Raw genomic sequence first — 25,724 nt, forward strand, 5'->3', positions numbered from 1 at the left:
GATCTCCGAGCCTCATGGAGCTTTTACTGTGTGCACCTGTGCACATGCGTGAACTTATGCGCTTGCGCTCCCCCCACTCCCACCCCGGCAGCGTTGAGTGCTGCAGCGTGCATTTCATGCTGGTTGACCGTTAGTTGGCCAGCCAGCGTGAAATCATGGTCGGGGCCCGATCGCGGGTGGCTGTCAGCTTCGCAACCGCTGCTGAGGGTGGGATCATCATTATTAGGGGCTTTAGAGGCTTTTGATCCAGCTACTATGGACTTTATAGTTTATGTCGAGCAAATGGAGCAGTTTTTCATTGCAAATGAAAGAATTGAGATTGAAGAGGAAAAGCAGGCCTCAGTGTGTCTTATAGTCATCCAAATTAAAAATTTCACTTTACTGAGAAATCTCATTGCTCCTCAGAAGCCAGCAGATTAAAGCTTTAAAGAGCTTGTGGGCTTTTTAAAAAGCACCTCAATCCCAGACCAGCTTTATTCTAGCAGGCCATGGACAAAATACTGCAGGGCCTCCCTGGTGTAAACTGTTTCCAAGATGACATGCTCAATCACTGGGAAAAAACCCCCAACTCATTTAGAGAACCTAGGCAGGGTCCTGTGTAGACTGGAAAAATGCAGCATCCGCTATAAAAAATTCAAATGCTCATTCCTGAAGTCCTCAGTGAAGTACCTGGGACATGTGATCGACGAAACAGACCTCTCAACCTCACCCAGAAAGGTGGAGGCAGTGGTGGATGCACTAAAGCCCAAAAATGTTAAGGAGCTTTGTTCATTTTGGGACTTGTGAATTACTGCGGCAAGTTCATTTCCAGTTTGGCTGCCAAGACAGCATCACTGAATAATCTGCTGAAGAAGGATGCAAAATGGGATTGGTCACAAGCCTGTCAGGAAAGTTTCAAGGAACTCAAGCACAAGCTCAATTCTGCTGAAGTTCTGGCACATTTCAATGAAGAGTTACCTGTCAGCCTGGCTTGTGATGCATCTGGTTATGGTGTTGGAGCTGTCATCTCCCACACATTTCCTGATGGCAGTGAAAGGCCCATTGCATACGCCTCACGCACATTGTCTAAGGCAGAACAAAATTATGCCCAAATTGAGAAGGAAGCTCTTAGGCTAACCTCTGTGTCAAGAAGTTCCACCAATATTTGTATGGACGTAAATTCATGTTAATTTCGGCCACAAGCCCTTGACCTGGTTGCTTAGCCCAAAGTCACACACCCCAACACTTGCCACTGACGCCTACAAAGGTGGGCACTGATCTTATCTGCTTACCAGAACGAAATTACACTTCACTCTACTGAGAATCATGGAAATGCGGGTGCAATTTCCAGACTTCCGTTACATCACAGCTCCACAACCCAAAGTGAAGTCACTGCTTTCAATGTGAATCAGATAGACATGTTACCTGTTAAAGCAGGTCAAAGTCGACTTGAAACGCAGAGGGATGCTGTGCTCTCCAAAGTTTACCTGTACATACAGAAGGGTTGGTGGACCTCTAGAAATGATGACTGAGCTTAAACCTTACAACATGTGTAGATTTGAGCTGATTCTACAAGATGGTTGTTTGTTATGGGGAATCAGAGTTGTTGTTCCTCCAAAATTCCAAACACGAGTGTCAGAAGAACTTCACCTCAGTCACATAGGAATCATCAAAATGATAGCATTGGCTCGTCTACATGTATGGTGGCCACACCTGGATAAAGACATCGAAGTGATTGCCTTCCATGCCCAGAAATGATGTCTTCTCCTGTACCTGCACCATTACATCTGTGGGCTCGGCCTGACCACCCATGGCAGAGACTTCATGTGGACTTTGCCAGACAAATTCTCGTACATCCATTCCTGATTGTGGTGGATGCCCGTGCAAAGCGGCCTCATGTTATTCCCATGAAGTCGACTACTTCAGCAAAGACCATTAATGCTCTCCAGAATGTGTTCACTTTTGGATTGCAGGAGCAGATTGTGTCTGACAATGGCTCATGGATCACATCATGTGAATTTCAAACATTCCTGAAAAACAATGGCATCAAGCAGATTCTCATATCACTTTACCACCCATTCTCAAATAGTGAAGCGGAGTATTTTGTCCAGACATTCAGCCATATTGAAGGGGAAGACATAAACAAATTGGAAGTTGAAGCTGAAGAACATTTTGATAATGTATCATAACGCTCCACATTCAACAATTCCGCTGGACCGATCCAGCTCCTGCTGGATCCTATCTCCTGCTGTTTGGAAGACGACTGCATACCAGAATGGATTTGCTGTGTCCAGATTTGAAAGGAAAGATTGGTTCAAGGCAACTTGATCAGAGAAGGTCACATGACACAAGTAAACCAGCTCATGAGTTTAATCTGGATCAGTATGTTTGAGTTTGAAATTACTGTGGCTCCTGGGAAGAATCATCAGGCATCCGGGACCATTGACCGATGATGTTGAATCTTCCTGTGGAATCTGGAAGAGATACACTGACCAGATTAGAGAAGCCAAATCCAAGGAACCAAATTTCTAGGGATCTCCGACCATAGTGGAAGATTTCTGGGAAACATCTGCTCCAGTTGGTGAAATCCGACTTGATTCAACTGACAAACCTGTAGCACCTGTAGCTGCAGCTGCTGAACCTGAACAGAAACAAGTGGAACAGCAGAACCTTCCATTTCTAAGCAAACTGAGATACCTAAGGCAATACTCCTCTCAAGATCAAAGCGAATCTGCAAACCGCCTGACCGATTTGTTCCTGGCTAAAGGGGAGAAGATGCAATGTTTGTGTTTAATGTTTATGCTTTTTTGTAAATAGACATTCTAGTTAAAAAGAAGTGTTATATAAAAAACCTGCTAGTAGGATGTGCTAAGTCCTGGATGTATTGTCCTCTGGTGTAAAATAAAGAATAAAGGAACCTTCTGTTTTTTACACAGGAAGCTGGGATTCAGAAACAGATTGCTATGTGTATGTATTCTCAATTGTTAAGAAGCGACAAAACAATTCAGTCCACTGCAGGTAAACATTATCATTCCCTTCCTTCCCGAGGAGCCCACCCAAGTAACAGTTGAGATGTCTCCTTTCATCCTGCTGACCCCCCAGAATCCGCATCTATCTTTTTCTGCCCTCCAAAAACCCTCAGCACCACTTCGCACACCATCGGAGGATCCTTACCCTCCCACTCTACAGGGCCCCACTGTCCCATTTAACCCTCACCATCCCTTCATTTTACCAATTCCCTCAGTTTGACCCCCAGGACTGAGCAGTAGACAGCACAGACCCCTCCCTCTGAACCCTTTCCACCCACCTACTGCCTGTTCATACCTGCACACACCCCTCCCACTGTCTGTTCACACCTGCTCACATCACCCCCACTGTCCATACTCCATCACAGCTCTCCCCATATTCCTGGTCCATAAACTAAATCAACCATCTCAGACCCTCACCTGCTTTTCATTCTTTCCCCTACTTACGTCCCCCAACATTCCCTGCTCCCCTCTCTAGGCCTCCTCATCTGCCCTACCACTTCTTCCCTATCCTCCCCATCTTCATGCCCCCACAACAGGAAGACCACCACTACACCACACAACCTCATACTGCCAGTCACCTGTAGTAGAGTTCACCCGATTGATACTATAGCCCGCAGTAGAGTCCACCTGATCAATGCCACAGCTTCTAGTAGAGTCCACCTGATTGATGCCACAGCTTCTAGTAGGGTCCAGCCAATCAATTTGAATGCTATTGGAGAGTCCAACCAAGCGATGGCCTACCTAATTGATGAACCATGTGGTGCTCAGGAAGCCGCCAGCTTCAGAGTCCTCCATCTTTTCCAGCATCCAAGAACTCTCCCAGTCCTCCATCCAGGTAAGTCCTGACAAATGGATGCCACGTTGGCACAGATGTTACTCATTGCTTATCAACCCAAGCCTGAATATTGTCCACGTCTCGCTGTATGTGGACGGAAGCTGCATCAGTATTTGAGAAGTTGCAAATCATAAAGAACATTGAGCAATTGTCAGTGATCATTTCCATTGCTGGATAGAGAGAAGGCCATTGATGGAGCAGCTGAAGATGGTTGAGGCCAGGACACAATGCGGTGGAGCTCCTGCAGCGATGTCCTGGGACTGAGATGATTGGCTTCCACCAACCACAACCATTTTTCTTTCTGCTAGGTATGACTACAAGCAGTGGAGAGCTTTTTGCCGGTTCAATTCTTCTGGATCCTTGATGCCACATTTGGTCAAATGCTGCCTTGATGTTAAGGGCAGTCACTGTCACCTCATCTCTGGAATTCAGCTCTTTTGTTCATGTTTGGGCCAAGGCTGTAATGAGGTCAGGAGCAGAGTGGTCCTGGCGGAACCCAAATTGAGCATCAGTGAGCAGGTTATTGCTAGTAAGTGCTGCATGATAGTTCTGTGGATAACACCTTCCTCACTTTGCTGATGCTCTAGAGCAGGCTGACGGGGTACTAATTGGCTGGATTGGATTTGTCCTGCTTCTGGTGTGCAGGACATACCTGGACAATTTTCCACATTGTTGGGTAAATGCCAGTGTTGTAGCTGTACTGGAAGAACTTAGCTAAGGGTATGGCCAGTTCTGGAGCATAAGTCATCAGTACTACAACTGGGATGTTGTCAGAGTCTATAGATTTTGCTGTATCCAGTGCTTTCAGCCTTTTCCTGTTATGACATGGAGTGAATAAATTGTCTGAGGACTGATATTTGTGATAGGCAGGACTTTCAGGTGGAGGTTGAGATAGATCATCCACTCAGCACTTCTGGACAATGATGGTTGCAAATGCTTCAGCCTTGTCTTTTGCACTTCCATTAATGATGCAGGAGGAGGAACATGCTCAGCACACAATCTACAGATAACTCCAATGAAGAGAAGGCAGAGGATGAAGATTTTCACCTGCGTATATCCAGCAGCTCACATTGTTGCCCGGGATGCAAGGGATTCCCTTATAGTTTCTAGGTCCTGTCAGTTATTACTACTGGAACAATGTAACAACCACTGGCCAATCCCCACCCCAATCCCACTTACATTCCTGCAAGTAAACAAGTACCCATTGTACATTGTCCCACTCCACTGATTCCCATCAATCCATGCCCTCCCATTATCCATTAGCAACTGAAGAGGGGAGTTTCTGCCCAGCAACTAAGAACAAACAACATGAGAATGTGGTGTAAAGTAATAAATTGTATATGATTCGAGTAAATAACAGGATCAAAATACCATAACATTGTCAAGCATACATGTGCAGTACATTGTTGAACTACAAAGCTTTGGTCTACCTGGTCCTACATGGAGGTAGAGGTAAGGACAGGCTGCTCAGATCCCTGGTCTGACTGCTGAGATGCTTCTTGCCAATGTCCTCTAGGTTTTGGAGCCTATGCTCCATCTGTACCCAAACGGGGCAAACTCGGCCAGCAGAAGTAGAGGCAGTGTGTCCAATACTGGCTGAGAATGAGGCAATAGGTGAGGAGTTGGAGCAATTTGAATATAATTCACTTCCATATATCCCCTTTTGTCATAATTCCTCCAGAGCACCAGCTGCACTTCACTCCAACCACCCTGATAGAGAATAGCTGGCTGCACATCAGAGCCACGCTGTCAGGCCATGGCCAATGTTCCCTCTAATGTTTTTGCTATTTGAGGTTGGTTTGTTGCACTACCCAGTCCCTTTAGAATTGATGCATGGTTAGACATGTGTGCATTTTAAAGGGAACATTGCTCGTTTCCCATGTGGCCCATTTCCTATTGTTGCACAGTTGTGCACCCACCTTAGAGGGAACAACGTATGGCTGTGGTGTCTGCCATTCTACATAAGGTCCCAGACTTTTTGGGATCCAAAGTTTGCATGGCCATAGTCAAGAACATAGTCGTGATTCCCGTGATTGATGACCTATAGTTTTGGTCACTCTATCCATCAAAGACACCCTATCAATACCCAGCTTTTATTTCTTAGGTTCTTATAGACAGATTTTTGATAGATTTTTGATTTATTGATATTAAGTAAAAGTAGGTAAGAGCTTCTACAGGTAGTTAAAAAAGTGAAGAGTAAGTAAAGAGTACGTTGCTGCTCTACAGTAGGAGCCTGGAGAAATAATAACGGAAAGTGAGGAAATGGCAGATGAATTGAACAGATATTTTTCATCTACCTTCATGGTAGAAGATACAGATAATATCCCAGAAATAAGTGTGCCTTAAGGGGTGAAAGGGGGGGAGGAACTTAAAACAATTATAATCACCAGGGAAAGAGTATTGAGAAAATTATGAGAAGTAAAAATTGAGAGCCCTAGGCTCTGATGGGTTTCATCCTCAAGTCTTAAAAGGGATAGCTGCTGAGATAGCAGATGCATTAGTTTTAATTTTCCAAAATTCCCTAGATTCTGGAAAGGTCCCATCAGTTTGGAAAATAGCAAATGTAACTCCTCTATTCAAGAAAGGAGGGTGACAAAAAGTAGGAAGCTGCTGGCCAGTTAGCTTGAAAACTGTCATAGGAAAAATGCTGGAATCTGATATTGAGAAGGTTAGAGCGGGCCACTTAGAAAATCTCAATGCAATCAGGCAGTGTCAACATGGATTTGTGAAAGGAAAATCATATTTGACTAATTTATTAGAGTTCTATGAGGAAGGAACAAGCAACATAAATAAAGAAGAACAAAAACAAAAATTGCTGTAAAAACTCAGCAGGTCTGACAGCATCTGTGGAGAGGAAGACAGAGTTAATGTTTCAAATATGTATGACTCTTTTTTTGTTTTTGTTTCAGATTTCCAGCATCTACAGTATTTTGCTTTTATAAATAAAGGGGAACCTGTGGTTGTGGTGTACTTATATTTCCAGAAGGCATTTGGCAAGGTGCCACATCAAAGGTTATTACACAAAATAAGAGAACAAGGTGTGGGGAGTAACATATGTTCATAGATAAATGATTGGTTAGCTAACAGAGACTAAACATAAATGGGTCATTTTTGGGTAGGCAAGATGTAATGAGTGGAGTCCCACAGGGATCAATGCAGGGGTCTCAATGATTTACAATCTATATTAATGACCTGGATGATGGGATCAATTGTATGGTTGCTAAATTTGCTGATGATACAAAGATCGGTAGGAAAATAATTTGTGAAGAGGATACAAGAAGTTTGCAAAGGGACATAGATAGTTTAAGTTAGTAGGCAAAATTTTGGCAGGTGGAGCATATTGTGGGAAAATGAGCGTTTGTCCACTTTGTCAGGAAAAAAAAGCCGCTTAATAATTAAATTGAGAGAGATTGTAAAACCCTACAGTACACAGGGATCTGGGTGTCCTGATATGTAAATCACAAAAAGCTACTATGCATGTACAGCAACTGATTAGGAAGACAAATGGAATGTTGTTGTTTATTGCAAGGGGATTGGAATATACAAGTTAGGATATTTTGCTACAGTTGCATAGGATATTGGTGAGACCATATCCAAAGTGCTGAACAGTTTTAGTCTCCTTACTTAAGAAAGACATAATTGCATTAGAAGCAGCTCAGAGAAGGTTCATTCAGCTGATTCCTGGCATGAGAGGTTTATCTTGCGAGGAAAGATTGGGCAGGCTGGGCCGCCATCCATTGGAGTTTGGAAGAATGCAAAGTGGGCACGATTGTCTATGCCCACTGACATTGGGCATGTTCAGTGGCGTGAGCGGACAATATTGTGCAATTGATTTCACAATGAAGTGAAATCAGTTTGCGATCATCAGCTCAGCCCGCCGATGGTGTTTCCCGCCATCAGACATTGGTAACCTCATTGTAATACATCTGTATATCATTAGTAGGCCTTCAGCCCTGGAATCGATCCCCCCCCTTCTCTGGATGGTGTGCCCACGTTGGCAGGAAAGCACACCGATGTGTTTCACAACAGCATATAAAAGGTGTGCACTTGGCGGGTGGCACTTTGAGGTGAGTACACAGTAATGTTGCACAGCGCTCACCAGGGTCGCCTGTTGGACTTCAATCTTGAGGCGAATTTGGGCGGGGTGGGGGGGGTGTTGGGGGTGTGGTGGTGGGGGTGGGGGTGGTGGGCAAGGGCAGCTCTGCGGTTGAGGTAACTTGGTGGGGGGTTGGTGTGAGGCCTGCCCTGCTGTTAAATGTAGTACACAAGTATTTTGGGAGCGGGTAGGGTGGAGAGGGAAGCGGCCACACATTAGGGACACCTTGCATAAAGTGACCATTCCTCTGCAACTGAGACAGTTCAGGTGCAGCCATTGATATAATTGAAGTCGAGCTTCTAACTTATCTGCCCAATCAAACAATGCAGAGGCATCAAAGTGCCACCAAGTGCTCCAGAGCTTTTCACCCCTTGAACACAGACTGCAAACTAATTAGAGTTCCAGTAGACTGCAGAGCAGTTGGATGACTGCGCACATTGTACAATCTGTTTGCTAAAGCTGACTGTGGAGCAGTCACTGGTGGAGATGCTCACAGCCCCTTGCAATGTCAGCATTCCGGTTTGGACCAGTCTCCCCCATGTTTCAGGCTAACAGGGCAGCCTTGCAGTGAGGGTTCAGAGAATGCCTGCACCTGAGCTGAGAGCACAGCATGCAATCTAGTGGGTGAAACTGCTACCAATCAGTTAGGTGAAGTGGGGTGGAGGTGGGTGGGGTTTCGGGCAGCCATGTAGCGCAGTAAACTCTGGCCATCCAATTGGTAGCCAGCACACTCTGAGCTGCGTTAAGGGGCCTTCACACTTAATCAGGAGAGGTCCTTAGTGCACCCATGCTAACCCACGTGTCTCTCTCTCTCATCCTGCAGGAGTACATCAGGATCATGGAGACTGATGACCTAGCTGCATGCCTCATGGCGTACAGAGAGTAAAGATGACAAAGGAGAGAATGACTGATGCTCCTGGCTGCACAGAGGGTGGAGCAGCACCCTTAGGTTTGGGCTCCTGCACATGCCACTGAAGAACCATCGTGAGCCATCATGGGCAGCACTTAGCAACACCCAGGGTCTATGGACAATGCCTTTCTTTCCTACAGATGACAGAGAAATAGTGTTGCTGAAGGCTGTGGGTGTCTAGGGGTCTGGTTGGTCACATCTGTCACCTGCTGTAGGAATTGGCGGCCAAGGGGATATGGAGGTCATCCACTGCCAGTGGCCATGAAAGTGGCAGTGGCACTCAATCTCTATGCCAGTGGCTCCTTTCAGGGCTCCACAAGTGACCTCTGTAGTATATCACAAGCCTCCACTCACAAATGTACTCATGAGGTCACGGATGCCATCTTCACGAGGGCACACAACTTGGTGCATTTCACCCGTGACCAGGACAGCCAGGCTGCAAGAGCGCCTGGATTAGCCCAGATCTCGGGCTCTTCCACAGGTGTAGGATGCCATCAAATGCACTCGCATAGCTCTCAGATCCTGGCCACAACATGCAGTCAACTATATCAACCACAAGGGCTTCCATTCGCTGAATGTGCAACTGGTGTGCAACCACCAGAACCACATTCTGCAGGTCTGTGCACAGTTTCCAAGGAGTGCGCATGACTCCTACATCCTCAGTCAGTCACAGATTCCTGATGTCTTCTATGGTCCACAGAAAGTGGAGGGATAAGGTGACAAGGGCTACCTGCATGACACATGGCTGAGGACAGATTGCAGCAAAGCAGTTATAATGAGGCTCATGCTGCACCTCGCAACTTGGTGGAGTAAACCATCGGGTACTGAAGATGAAGTTCCGGTGCTTGGATCATCCTGGTGGAGCCCTGCAATACAGTCCACAGAGGGTGTCAAGCATCGTCGTCACCTGCTGCACCCTTTACAACCTGGGGAGAGGAGCCGGCTGAGGAGGAGGAGGAGCTGGAGGTCTCCTCAGATGAGGAGGACGCTGGCAGGGATGAGGGTGAGACAGAACTTGAAGGCAGCGATGACGGGGATGGAGCCCTCGCACTGGCCAGATAAGGCAGGCGCACTTGGGATGCCTTCATAGCAGCTAGATTTGTGGAGAATGATGATGACATGCAGGGAGGAGAACCCATAGATCCTCATGTTGCATCTGTGAATGTTTGACTCCAGTCTGGCTAATGGCAGCGCTCATAACCTGTCTGATAATGCTCCTGTCATGGAGGCGCAGGGGAGGCCCTAATAGTCGCTCGATTGCAGGAGGATGATGATAACATGCAGTGAGGACACTCCATAGATCTTCATGTAGCCTCTGAGAATGTCTGACTCCTGTCTGTCCAAGGGCAGCTCGCTTGTGCTGTGTGATTAGGGTCATGTCATAGAGATAAAAACAAAAAACTGTGGATACTGGAAATCCAAAACAAAAACAGAATTACCTGGAAAAACTCAGCAGGTCTGGCAGCATCGGCGGAGAAGAAAAGAGTTAACATTTCGAGTCCTCATGACCCTTCAACAGAACCCACTCGAAACGTCAACTCTTTCCTTCTCTGCCGATGCTGCCAGACCTGCTGAGTTTTTCCAGGTAATTCTGTTTTTGTCATGTCATAGGGATGCTGCCTTGAAAATTTAGAAGCATCTGAACCTTTGACCACCTTCAGCATCTGAGCCCTTCAGGAGCATAGTATCACTGGTCACAGATGATGAAGAGAAGGGGACCAGCCCCACCTTAAAGATGCTGAGAGCACACAGAGAGAGTGAGAGACCTCTGCGACGCCTGCCAACAACATTCAGTCAGCAACGACCAGCACCAGCGAGTTGCAGGCATCAATAATGCATCAAGGGAGTATGAGGCCGGACCATCACTTTGGTCTGAAGGCTGCACAAAGCACAAGGAAGAAGCCCTGGACTGAGACACCTGCCTTTTATCTTGTGCAGAAAGGTTTCACATCTGAGTGACAAGAACACTGCTCATCAGAACAAGGAGCCACAGGCAGGGAAACATTCTTTGGAGTTTATTGACAATAGTGAACAGTGTGTACAAGTGTTCAACACCTGTGGCCAGGCTGTGCAAATGCTTTTACCTAACTTTCCCACCCTGCCGCTACGTCTTGGTGCTCCCTGGACATCCACAGCAGAAGTGTAGGCAGCCTGCTAACTGTGATGCCCTGTCTGTGATGACTTTGGCAGGCGTCCTGTGGAGGCCGAGACTTGGAGGGTCCTGGCCTGCTTTTGGGGTCCTGCTCTGTGGCAGTGGCACCCTCCTTGGCCTGTGGAGCTGCATCAGTGGAGGTTACAGGGACAGGGAGTCGGATGGACTGGTCACTGCCAGATTCACCTGTGTGGATGGCCTTGGAGCGTGTACCTGCTGATCCTTCTCCCCAAGGGTGCTCGAGGGCCCCTGGCTGACTCCGTGAGTGGAAGGGGTAACTGCAGTGAGCTTGAGCTGTCCAGCACCCCTCTCGCTTACACACTGTTGGAGGCCAACTATGGCATCAGCGATGGAGTTAAGCCCAGCAGTGATGTCCTGGACTAAGGTCTTCATGGCAGCCGCCATCCTGCCAATGTTGATCGTGGCATTTTGCAATGCTGGCGTTATCGCCTCAGTCTGAAGACAGATGGACTCGTCCATTGTGCCTGCAATCTGAGGAGTGCAGCAGCCATCCCTTCCTGCTGTTCCCGAGCTTGCCATTGCAGCTCCAGCAACTGTGACATAACCAAGTCCAGAGGCTCGTCATCTGATTCGGACTCAGCAACGTTCTGGCCTCCAGCCGTCCTCTGAGTGCCAGGGCCTGGGGAAGTCCCTGCCTCTGTCTGCTGTGGATCAGAAATTGAAACATGCTCACCAGGTTGTGATCCTGAAGCTACTCTAAAGCTAGGTCCCACCAAGGTGTGTGTCTCTGCACTGGTGGACGGTGCAGGTGAGCGCTGTGACGGGATTTCAGGGATGGTGCCTTCAGATTCTTCTTCAGAGGTTTCTTCGGAGATTGATTGAAGGCCTTGAGTCATGGACTCTGTTGGCTGTTTGGCCTATGAAAGCAAAGAGGGATAATTAGTGCATGGTAGTGGCCTGTGAAAGAGGACTCATCACTCACAGCATGGTTGTCTGATGGATGTTGCGCTGCTGGATCCTCACTTGTCAGAGCAGCACCGACCTCACCGTCAACACAGGACCGATCCAGATCATTGCCGGCCAGCTGGATGACTCTGTTTTCGAATTATCTCAGAACTTTGAATTTCGGCATCCCTCTATCGGCCTGCGACCTTTCCCTCCTGTTATGAGCCAGTTTGTTCTGCATGGATAGAGATGGGGAGAGTGTATCAGGATGCCTGCCAGGCCAGATAATAACTATGCCTGGCCTGTGTGAGTGGTGTGTGGTCACACGGACAGAATGAGGACAATGAAGTTGTGTGAAAGAGTGAATGGTGATGTCCCTTGCACTGGCAGTGAGTGAGGGCCCTGTGGGTGTGATGGGTTTGTAAGTGTGTGGGTTGGGAGTGATGAAATGTGTGACCTACTCTGGCCAAACGGTGGAGATCATTCGTCCCTTTGTGGCACTGGGTGGTTTTCCTCCTCTGCAGGGCATTCTTGCTGACCACCACTGCCACCACCTCCCAAGCCAGGTTGGTGACATTACTACTCATCCAGTGGCCAGAGCCGGGGTAGAGCATATCATAAGACCATAAGACCATAAGACATATGAGCAGAAATTAGGCTATTCGGCCCATCGAGTCTTCTCCGCAATTCAATCATGGCTGATAAGTTTCTCAACCCCATTCTCCCCCCTTCTCCTCGTATCCCATTGGGCCTCAGGGGATTCAGATGGGCCGGACACTCCTGTAGTCACCTGGGTGGATGTCCCTGGGGTGTGCATGTGCTGATCCTCCTCCCTATGGATGCCTGCAGGCCCCATGCTGACTCCTTAAGGAGAAGGGATAGATGGAGTGAGATAGAGCAGCCTGTACCTCTCTCAAATGCACACTGTTGGAGGTCAACTGTGGCATCAGAGATGGAGTTGAGCCGGCGCAGCAGTGCAGGAGTTATGTCCTGGACCAAAGTCTTCATAGCAGCCGCCATCCTACCCATGTTAACCTCAATGCTTTGGCATGCCGGTGCTATCACCTCAGCTTGAAAGGCGGATAGGCTTCTCTATCGTGCCTTGCAATCTGAGGAGTGCAGCAGATATCCTTTCCTGATGATCCTGATGAAGAAGAGGTTTTTCACTCCTGAAGTGTAGTTCGATGAATTCAGTAGCCAAAGTCATATACCGGAGTCAGTGCAAAATTCTTTCAAAGAGATAGAATTTAGTTACTTGTAGTCTTGTTGCCAGGAGGTCATTTTCTGTATTTTATAAGTCCTAATAATGTCTTTATTTAAGTTGAAATATTGTTGATTCGTTTACAATGGAATGCTGGCCAACGCAGGGTAGTGTTCAGACATTACATCCAGTCAGGTTTTTTCAGCCAATGACCTCACCAATGTAAAACCACATCACAATTTCTGTGGCCACAAGCGTGTCCCTCAGGGCACCCTTTAAAGTTATTTGTTTTTAACTCTCAGCCTTAAATGATGCCACAAGACCCTTGAAGCTTTCAACAGCCACTGGGATTTCTCCAGGAATTGAAGAAGTCAGCTCCTCCTGAGTATATTTTCAGAAGGTAGCCAGACATAGTTTAGAGTAATTAACAGCAGCCAGGACGAGAGCTTTGATGAACTTGAAAAGGAAAATGTCTGGAGACCTTACAGAGTTGCTGTCTCCCGCTCTTGAAGCATAGGTGTTGCTGTTGTTTCCGCTGCTGCTTTTTCTGCCGTTGTTGAATTGTGTGCAGACAGGACTGTGAAGAGAGACCAAGATGGCTGCTTTACCATGTGGATTTCCACAGCTCCCATCCAAATATGGTGTTGTGCTGTAATTGATCAGCCACAACCTGGATTATTATTTACAGACATTCACCCTGGGGGTTGAGACAATTACCATCTTGGTGTCAGAATAGCCCATTCGAGCCAGGGAATACCTTTTTGGATGGTCTCAGGCGAGTCTGGAATGCATCCTTTTGTTCTTTTGAGACAGTGTAGCAGTGTTTACATCCACAGGCCAAGAGTCAAGTAACCCTTCGCAGACATCTTTTTCATGCGACCCTTATCTATTTTTAAAAGGAAAAGTCAGTTCCACACTTAGTACAGTTTATGCTTTAAAAGTTATGAATATGATATGACTTTACTGACAATGACAAGATCCAAAGACTTATCCTGAATGCAATCGTGTACCTGGTCTACATGTAGCCTAATGAGTACAGGTCTTTAAAGGGACCACTGAGGGTTCTGACAAAAAGGAATGCATTTAAAGAGATACATTGAAGCGGAAATAGGAGTAGCAGAATGTTCCTCATGGCGCCACATTAAAACTGCTGACTGCTGATGACCATTGCTTAACATGATTTCAGAATGCCTCCCCACAGCTTGACTCACATTAAGCCCTCAGTCAGTGTGCCAGTCAAACAATCTTACTGTCCCTTGGGATCAGTGAGTCACCCTTAGGAACATGGCTGGTGTCTGCAGCCAGCCAGTGCTATGCTAGTGGAACAATTTACCATGGTACTGCTGTTGGCCTCAGTAGGCGCATGTAGCATGTGGTACACCTGGATTGTTTCCTGACTTTGGAACAATTGAATTTATGCAACAGTCTACCTTGTTTTCCAAGCCAAAATTGTAATAAGAAGATGTCACATCTGTTTCTCTGACAGATTTGGAGTTATGAAATAGTGCTTTGTCATCAAGCTGCTGTGGGTGCAACTATCCCTATGCACTACGCACTGCAACTATGTAAATTATGTTAAAGCCAGTGGACCGATAATAGGCAACCTAACATGAAGTGTTTGATGCCAGGTATTTGGAAGGGTGCAGATGATCTCAAAATGGGAATAAACCTTCATAATAAAGGCTGGTGCACTGGTAGATGACCTTGTTATGAGGTTTTGCCAGCATATGGATCAGATCCAAGCTCTGCCTTCCTGCCACATCCAGTCGTGAATTGTGGTGGACAATTAAACAACTCACTGGAGGAGGAGGCTCCACAAATATCTACACCCTCAATGATGGGGGACCCCAGCACTTCAGTGCAAAAGATAAGGCTGAAGCTCTTGTAACAGTCTTCAGCCAGAAATGTCGAGTGGTTAAGCCATCTCGGCCTCCTCCAGAAGTCCACAGCATCACAGATGCCAGCCTTCAGTCAATTTAATTCATTCCATGTGATGATATCAAGAAATGGCTGATGGCACTGGATAGTGCAAAGGCAATGGGCCCTGACAATATTCTGGTAGTAGTACTGATGACTTGTGCTCCAGAACTTGCTGTGCCCATAGCCAAGCTGTTCCAGTACAGCAGCTGCACTGGCATCTACCCAGCAATGTGGAAAATTGCCCAGGTATGCCCTGCACAAAAAAAGGACAAATCCAATCCAGCCAATTACCACACCATCAGTCTACACTTGATCGTCAGTAAAGCGATGGGAGGGGGTAATCAACTGTGCTATCAAGTGGCACTTGCTTAGCAATAACTTGCTCACTGATACCCAGTTAGTGTTCTGCCAGGATCACTCAGCTCCTGACCTTATTACAGCCTTGCTTTAAACATGGACAAAAGAGTTGAACTCCAGAAATTAGATGAGAGTGACTGCCCTTAACATCAAGGCAGTATTTGACTGAGTGTAGCATCAAGGAGCCCTAGGAAAACTGGAGTCAATGGGAATCAGGGGGAACTTCTCCGCTGTCATACCTAGCTCAAAGGAATGTGGTTGTGGGAGGTCAATCATCTCAGTTCCAGGGCATCACTGCAGGAGTTCCTCAGGTTAGTGTCCTAGGCCAAACCATCTTCAGCTGCTTCATAAATGATCTTCCTCCCATCATAAGGTCAGAAACGGGGATGTTCGCTGATGATTGCACAATGTTCAGCACCATGCTCAACTCATCAGATACTGAAGCAGTCCATGTCCAAATGCAGCAAGACCTGAACAATATCCAGGCTTGGGCTGACAAGTGCCAAGTAACACACGTGCAGCACAAATGCGAAGCAATGACCATCTCCAGCAGGAGAGAATCTAACCACAGTCCCTTGACATTCAATGGCATGACCATAATTGAATCTCCCACTGGCAGCATCCTAGAGGTTACCATTGACCTAAACTGGACTAGCCATATAAATACTGTGGCTACAAAAGCAAGTCAGAGGCTAGGAATCCTGCATCGAATAACTCACCCCTGATTCCCCAAAGCCTGTCCACCATCTACAAGGCACAAGTCAGGAGAGTGATGGAATACTCTCCACTTGCCTGGATGAGTGCAGCTCCAACAACATTCAAGAAGCATGACACCATCCAGGACAAAGCAGCCCTCTTGATTGTCATCCCTTCCACAAACATTGACTCCCTCCACCACTGGCGCCCAGTGGTAGCATCTACAAGATGCACTGCAGGAATTCACCACGTCTCCTTAGACAGCACCTTCAAAAACTCACGAATACTCCCATCTGGAAGGATAAGTCCAGCAGACACATGGGAACACCACCACCTGGAAGTCCCCCTCCATGCCACTCACCATCCTGACTTGGAAATATATTGCCATTCCTTCACTGTCGGTGGGCCAAAACCCTGGACCTCCCTCTCCAACAGCACTGTGGGTGTACCATATACACTGCAGTGATTCAAGAAGGCAGCTCACTACCAGCTTCTCAAGGGCAATTAGGGATGGGCAATAAATGCTGGCCTGCCAGTTATGTCCACATCTTATGAACAAATATAAAAAATAATACTTGTCTCCAAATGATGATCATTTGCCATGCTCTTTAAAATTGGTGATTCTGTAATCACATGGATTGTTGTTACCTATACTAAGTATAGTTGAGGGCTGCCCCTAGTTTGAATTGGAAATTAATTTTAACATTGGCACAGAAATTCCGGGAGAATTGCAACCTATGTTGCAGGACCCATGAAAAGGAAAGACAAAATGTTTATATAAGTGACTTCAACCACAAGATAATTTCCATAAATAGCAAGAGGTTATCAAAGCTCCACCTTCATTAAAGTCAATGGCAATCCCAAATTTTCTTAACGCACCAGTTTTATCCCTGTTGCCACTGAGGCTGAAAAATGATGGCATTGGTGACCTGGCACTGTGGCACGATTTATTGACTTTACTAGAAATGTATCCTCCAATTGCATGGAAATGATGTGCTTGATTCAGTCCATGATTTTGTAATCTAATATTTACTTCTGCTATAAGAGAAGAAGCAGCTTTTGTCTCTATCCTATTGTCTCCTGTTCATGGCCTCATAATCCCAGCAAAAAGCCCTTGCCCGGAACCTATCGATATAGTCCTTTCACTAACCTAGGTTGATTGGGGACCTACAATCCTCTGAGACATGCTCCCCTTCCACTACATCATCTGAAAATACCAAGTCAGTTTCTGCATGTCGGCTGACAAAACCCAGTTCTCTCGACCCTTCCATTGTCTCTAAATTATCAGACTGTTTTCTCAACCTGCTGTACTGGATGAGTAGACATTTCATCCAACTAAATACAGAGAAGACCAAATCCATTGTCTTCGATCCCTGCCACGAACTCCATTCCCTAGCCATCATCTACTTCCCTCTCCCTGGAAACTGTCTGAGACTGAACCAGACCATTTGAAAACATGGTGTCATATTTGACTCTGAGATGAGCTTCCAACCACAGTCCTGTGTTTTCACTAAGACTGCCTATTCCCACCTCTGTAACACTGCCCTACTCTGCCCCTGCCTCAGCTCATTTGCTGCTGAAACTGTCATCCATGCCTTCTTCACCTCAAGACTTAACAGGCTGGATTTTCATGGACTCAGGGAGGTTCTGTGGACCTTTCAAAATAACACGCAGGACCCAATTTCAGGATTCCTGGCCCCATTCCCAGCACCCCCAATTTTCACCAGCATGGGACAAGGGAACAGAGGAAGGTCTGGGGCAGGAGAGTTGAAGGAAACATTTTTTTAGAAGACTTTGCCTAGCTGGACTTCTTAAGGTTTTGATGCAGCTCTCAGTAAATTTGTCTTGATAGGGCTAAAATTGCATATTGAAGGCAGAACTCGGTTTTCTTCTAGTGACATTCTGCTCACCTGTGCAAAAGCAAGTGAAAATTCCAATATGTGTGATGAAAGATAATAATTTTCATAATATTTTTCTGGTTTATTGTGAAATAGTTTTATGGGTGTGATTATAGTTGGGTCTGTCTGTTTGACTTAATTACACTTGGGGCAGAATTTTCTGGTCGGCGTGTGGGGGTGGGCCCGACACACCAACACGTAAAATGATGCGCAATTATGTTAGGTGTGCATCCCGACGTCATCGCGATATTTCTTTCAGCAGGCACACGCAGGAGTCGGTTGCACACCGGCCGAAATGTAAACAGCCTATGAAGGCCATTAAAAAGTCAGTTGAACCACTTGAGAACGCCACCCGTCCAACCTTAAGGTTGGCAGGCAGGCGGAACGCCCAAGTGGCCTTTGTGTTTTTCAGGAAACCTCATCCACGAGTGGGATGAGGTTTCATGAAGCTTTTATTAAATAAATAAATAATTTTTCATAAATATAAAAACATGTCCCCACTCATGGGACACAGTCACATGAGGGGACATGTTTAAATAATTTTTTAAATCATTTCTTTCATGTTTTTAATATACATTCAATCTCCCTGAGGCAGCTCCATGCCTCAGGGAGATTGCTGCACTCTTTCACGTGCATGCACAAAAGAACGCTGGCCATGACTCTTCCTCCTCCCCCCGCCCACACAGCTAGCGCTGAGTGCTACTGGCCATGTGTTATACTGGGCAGGCCTCAATTGGCTCACCCATGTAAATTGGCAGCGCGGAGCCGATTACGGGCGGCCCAGCCCACCCGCCATAGGAAAAATCTTGGCTTTGGAATCAAGCTTGAAATCATCAAAAGAAGCTAGGTCTAGAAATGTGCTAGACATGCTAATGAGTAAACATGGATGCTGGCTTGGCATGTAAGGTGTGAAGGGAATTTGCACTTTTAGGTAAACGAAGGGATTGTTGGATTTCAAACGGGGATATTCGTCTGTTTACAACTAGCCAGATAGGCAATGCGAAAGAGTGTGTTTATCTTTCCCAAAGGTTACTGTCAATATTGGTAACATGACAGTTTTTGTATTATGAGGAAGATACAGTTTCAAAGACATATGGAACAATAACATTTACATATTAAAGAGAGAGAAACATATATAAAGGAGAATGAAAGGCTATTGGAGAGAAGGCCATGCAAGATCTAACAGGAGTGTGTGCAACAACCTTCAAGAAGCCTCCAGCCCTTTGTCCATAAGTCTGCTATGTAAAGTAACTGAAGTTAGAGAAAAGCCATTTAGAACTCCGCTGTCAAGTGGGCACTCTGTTAGCTTGCTGGGTTTGTTTTAAATCTAAAATCTATTTTGGACAGTTACCTTAAAGGGGGTGCATAAATGGGAGTCAGGTCAATTTGGAATTTTAGGATTTTTTATAGTAGTAAGTAATTGTGGTCTTATATATGCACTTGAAATCTTCTATTTTGTTAATAAATACTTAAATTTAATTTTTAAAAAATCTCTAAATTTCTTGGTGGACTCATTACTTCTGAATTCAGTGTACACATTTTCTCATAATGAATACAAATTGCAAAACCGTTGTGATAGCAGGACCCAGTTTCCCTCATGGATTTGGTCCACCTGGCATACATCATCTGCCACGTCATAAAACCTGCGGGCAGGCAGGAGGACCACATCAGGTGAATCGCTGCTGACGTTTTACCTGGCTATTGGTCTGATCCTAATGGAGCATCCTGTAAACCTGTTGAAATGGCAGATTAAAATCCAATATCACAGAATTTCACTTCCTTTATTTTAACTGTATCTAGTTTTCACCACACTACTCCTGATCAGGCCTAACTAGTATTTTGCAAAGGTTTAGCATAACTTCCTTGCTTTTGTGTTCTATGCCTCTATTTATAAATCTAAAGATCCCATATATCAGCCTTCTCAACTTGTCCTGCCACCTTCAAAAATTAGTGTAGGTACATTATTTTCATTTTTCCTATTACGATTCAGCAATTTGATCTGATTTGGTTACAATATTGCTAATGCCCATGATACAGGTCAATATTTTGTGAATTCGGGTTAAGGCTGATTGTTTATTTATCACATATTTATAATTATATTTTTGGTGCTAGAGGGTATTTCTCTATTTCCTCATGGGTCCAAAATTGTCTGAAGGGCATCATTAGTAAAGTGAGAATTTCTCTGTCTCACTCCCTTCATGAGTGCAGCAATTTGCAAACTTCGCTGATGGATTGATCATTTTAGCATTATTTATAGCACATACGTGCTCAGTGGGGAGGATGGGATTAATGGATAATTCAGTATCATTATTATGATTGGTTGCTCAATTGTGCATTAGCTGTAATGCATCCGAGCTCCCAGAATGTGCACTGAGAAATCCTATGAGGATGCTCAAAAAAAGATTAATTCTCATTAAGTGCATTCCGGTGTGCTATAAGTAAATAACATTGGTTTCTTTGTCTTCATTTTTCTCCCCCTCTGCTCGTTTTCTTCCCTTGCTCTCTCTAGCTCTCTCATTATTCCGTCTTCTTTATCTTTTTCTTTCTGAGCCTTCTATTGTTCATTTTGGCATGGGTTCCTCTGTCCTCTCTTTTTCTCTTTCACATTTGCCCTTGGCTCCTCTCTGATTTTGTTTTTAACAACCTCTTTTTCTTTTTCCCTCTTTGTCCTGTTTTCCTAATTTCTGCTTTGTTCTGTTCTATTCGGTTTTTATCTCAACCATTCATTACTTTCCTTAATTTATAGTTGCTTTTCTTTCTCTACCCCTACTTTTGCTTTGCACAAACTGATTCCCTTCACCATTCATTGCTTTCTCTCTCAGTGTCTTATTTAATTTTTCCAACTTCTATTTTCTTCCTCTCATAATATCTGTATTTATTTGCTTTCTTGTGTCTCTCTTTCCATTCACCTGCTCATTGAGGGGGCCATGACCATGAGATTACACCCATTCTTGAGCTAAGCATGACCTTTTGTACATTCCATGGGTACTAGACATGGTCCATGGGACATATATGGGTTGGAATATGCCAGGAATTTAACCAGTTGTTGCTGCCATTTTGAAATAATGGATATACATCACTTAAAAAAAACCAAAACCCATAGAATGTCAAGAATTGGAAATTATACCCTGATGTGTTTTTGTGTGGGGTCCCTGCAAAATTTATTTTGAATCATAGGACCGATGATAATTTGTGGAATCTTAGGAGCACAAAACCAAACCTATGGATATGTTTTGACCTCATGTTTTGTACCACACAATAAAAGCTGCAGTCAACAGCAAAGGGCTAGTGTAGCAAGGTTTAATTCAGACATTTAGTGAAAAACAGTGGCTCAACAAAAGGGTTTGGACACGGACTGACTGCTATCATGGAACAATGGTACTAGGGGAATGCCATCATCTGCCATTGCCTAATAAAATTAAGAGACTGATTACCCTATACAATGGCACAAGGAACACATCATCAATAAAATACAATCAAGGAATTGTAATGCACCTAAGGCCTGCATCACAAACAATAGTACTGGAATCTGGCATTGAAACTATGATTGGTTCCTCTTAGGGAGAAGAATAGTGTCATTCAAATCCTCATCAACCCTGCAGCCAGGCTCTGTTACTGTATTGCCTCAAAAACAGTAGGAGAAATGTTTAAACAATATGAGCTGATCATCCAGTGAAGCTCAATGCAAACTGGAGGAACAGCACCTCATCTTCCGACTAGATACTTTACAGCCTTCCGGACTGAATATTGTGTTCAACAACTTTAGATCATGAACTCTCTCCTCCATCCCCACCCACTTTCCGATTCGCCTTTTTCCAATCATTTATATATATTTTCCTTTTCCCACCTATTTCCATTATTTTTAAATGTATTTCCATCCATTGTTTTATCTCTATCTTTTAGCCTATTTCAATCGATCCACCCCCCCCCACCCCCTCACCCACCCCACTCCCACTAGGGCTATCTGTACTTTGCTCATCCTGCTTTCTACCCTTAATGTCCCCATTCACATTTCTTAGCTAATATCACCACTGTCAACACCTATTTGTCCTTTTGTCTATTACATCTTTTGGCAATCTCCACCTATCACTGGCCCTCTATCCAGCCCTACCTGTACCACCAACCCTTAAACCAGCTTATATTTCACCTCTTTTCTATTTTTCCTTAGTTCTGCTGAAGAGTCATTCGGACTTGAAACATTAACTGTGTCCCCCTCCACTGATGCTGTCAGACCTGCTGAGTTTTTCCAGGTATTTTTGTTTTTGAGCTGATCATATTTGTCTGGACTATGCGTGGAATAAATTAAGAGTGCTAATTACTGGAAAATGGACATCACGAACAACAGAAAATATCTTTGATAAGTCTGCCTTGGACCATTATAAAAAGAAGGGCATATCAGAGTGTGGTTTCTGCAGCTGAAGAATGATCAGGACCAGTCACGTTGACCCCAGGCCTACAATTAACACCGGACAGACCAGCTGAGTTGGGGATTGTAAGTGTTTTCAGCCAAATCGTAGTGATATTGATCTGAGGGTTTTGTAAGGACAAAAGCGTGGAGTTTCTGCCTACATTCTGTGGGATTTAAACCAAGTAGTAGTGACTTTGTTTTGGGTTAACTGGGAACTGCGGTCAAATTGCAGAAGGGCTCATGTGGGAATTTCAGCTAATTGCAGAAGGTTTTGTACTGGGGATAGGTTGTTTTAATTTTGTGCTTTTTCTGTGTTATTTAACTAATCATATAAGCATCTGTATTAGAGATATTAGTGGGTGCAATAAAACATAAAACTTATGGTTGAGCCAAACCCTGTGTTTGTGGGTGGTAAATGGGAACCTCTTACACGTTTTATATAGGATGCCACTTTAGCATCACAATCAGCAGCTTGAAAGTGTTAGAAATATTTTAAAGCATTAAATTGTAAAAAAGTAAATGATTTCCTTGCCCAGCAAATTTAATTACCGACTCTACAACTGACAATCTAATCTTACTTGTTGTTAGTTGGTTATGCTGCAGTTTCAGCAGGGATAGCTTTTTAACTAACCCGCACTTGTAAAACTGGCATTTCAAATTGTTCCAAAGAAGGGAGTCATATTGCACTTGAAAAGTTAATTCCGGTTCTCTCTCCAGAAATGCCACCACACCTGTTGAGTTTTACCAGCACTCCTGTTTTTATGTCAAATCTCCAGCGTCTGCTTGCTTTTATTATTGCAAATTGGGCATCTGTTATGGAAACTTCTTGATTTTAATTTTATTGTAGGAAAGGAACATGGTGCGGTGTAAAAGGGCTGCCATTTTACTATCATTACTTAATAAAAGTTTCTATCTTTTTCTCATTCATGATCGCTCTCTCACCTTTGACACTCCTTCTATCATTGTACGTATTTTTCTTTTTCGCATTCCATTTCTCTTTGAACCCTTTTTATTTCTGTGTCTATCTCAATATATGTATGTCTCTTTCTGACCATTTTTACATTTTCCTTTCTCTTCATTACTTTTCCTTTATTACTTTCTCATAATCTTCGTCTCTTCTGCTTGTCTTCTTGTCTGCTACTCTCTCTGTCTCTTGCTACTGTCTGCCTAATCCTCCTTCAGCCTTCTGCTCCTCTCCCTTTGTCTTAACCTTTTTTGTCCACATTGGGTTGTTGTTCAATTATGGTGAGGATTGGGAGAACTTGTTGGAAGGCAAGAAAATAAGAAATAAGAACAGGAATAAGCCATTTGGCCCCTCAAGCCTGCTCCACCATTCAATAAGATCAAAGATGACTCCACTTTCCTGCCTGCCCCCATAACTCTCGGCTCCCTTGTTGATTAAACATTTGTCTAACTCAGTCTTGACTATAGTCAATGACCCAGCCTCCACTGGGGAAATGAATTCCAAAAAGCTATGACTATCTGAGAGAAGAAATTCCTCTTCAGCCCTGTCTTAAATAGGAGATTCTGTATTTAAAACTACACCTCCTACTTGTAAGCGTCCCCACAAGGGGAAACATCGGCTGGAATCTTATGGAGGCAATAGGGGTGCCGGTCATTGGCTGCAGAGCTGGCGAGAGCCCCGCATTGCCTCTTTTCAGTAAGGCCCACCACATCATGTGCCACCCAAGTAGTTAACTGGGTAGTGACAGGCTTTGCCCTGAGATCAAGGACTCTGGGGGGCGGAGGTCCCACTTGCCAAGAGATGCCGGCCAATCAGATACTGGTGGCCCTATAAATAGCAACTGCTGTAATGCACCCACCCCCTGAGGCCCACGATCATTGTTGGATCCCTGGCTACAGGTGAGTGGTGGCAGAGGTAGGGTGGTGTTGGCAGCAGCAGGGTAGTGGCTCTCAGCAGCACCACCCCCCTTCCCTCAGTCAAGCACTGAATGAGGGACCCCTTCTGGGAACCCGCAAGCAACAGGTTTGCTTGTCATGCTCCCTGCATGGCGAGCATCCCCCCTCCACCGCCCACCACAAAGTTAATACAGCAAAGGTGGGAGAAGGTCCTAAGTGGGCCTTCCCGCCATTGACTTAATCAGGATAGAGCTGGGAAGGTGGAAGAGTCCCCAACCACCACCCTCCTGCATGATTAGATGCCTATCGCTACCAATGTCACCCAGGAAGAAGACAAGAGGTATCAGCCATCCTCTCGGCAGCTATCCTGTCAATCCCCCTCTGAATCTTGGTCCTGATCCTCCAATCAGTGTTGATGCTACGTGCATTGACACTGCCTGTGAATATTTCTGTGACCCGACCCTTTTGCAATTTTTCAGTCAGAACCTACGATCCAGGCTAAAGCGTTGATGACCAAATGCAGATATCCACAGAGAAGACCATCAGGCACAAGAAAAGATGAGCGAAGACAGGACATGCCCCTTTTTCACAACAGTAGCTTCCATATTCAGAAGTTTCTATAGGTCTCAAGTCTTTCTTTGAATTATTGGGTTAGTGAGTGGGTGTGTGAGTGGATTAGTGAGTGAGTAGTCAGGGAATAGTTGGGTGGTCAGGGTGGGGAGTGTAGTCAGGGTGGGTAGTTGGGTCAGGTGAGTGGGTGGGTGGCTGAGAGGTTAGTCAGCTCAGATTAGAGGGTCAGTTGAGTTGGCGGGGGTGATCTGGGGGGGGGGAATTAGGCGTGGTGCTCAGTTCATTTACACTGGCTAATCTCTGAGTTAGACCACGTATTAACCAGCATAACATTTCTAGCATATGTATTCAGGTAGGTCTCATGTCTCTGGCCCAATTCTGTTACACTGATTTCAGTATCAGGAACATGGATGGGGGGGTTCCAGGAGGTGGAAATCAGCCCAACAAAAGTTTAAACTTCCCTGGCAATTTCAGCACATATGTGCATCAGGACTTCTGATGGGTCCCCATGTACATCTCCCAACTTATGTGTCATGAAGCTATTAATGTTTATAGTATTATTGGAATTTTTTTTTTAAATAGAGGGTTGGTCTGTGGGTGTGTCTTAATTGGATTAAAACTTGCTATTCTGGGTGCTTTAATGTATACTAGTTATGAGATATAAACAGAGAAGTAGAGGTACATTTGCATTTTGTTAAATAGAGCATTTAAGAAGGGGAGTGAAATCTGGCACCTAGCTAGCAGAGACAAAGCAATGTTTATATTACTAATAAAATTGGTACTATGAAAGAGATTTTATTGTTAGAAGAGGTGGAGTTCAAAGGGGCTGGTGACACAATGAGAATTTACATTCAATGAGATGTGCTGGATATGACCAATTGCAGTTTTGTGTGTGCAGGGCAGAGGC

This window comes from Carcharodon carcharias, chromosome 6, assembly GCF_017639515.1.
Source record: "Carcharodon carcharias isolate sCarCar2 chromosome 6, sCarCar2.pri, whole genome shotgun sequence".
In the NCBI taxonomy this organism is placed as follows: domain Eukaryota; kingdom Metazoa; phylum Chordata; class Chondrichthyes; order Lamniformes; family Lamnidae; genus Carcharodon; species Carcharodon carcharias.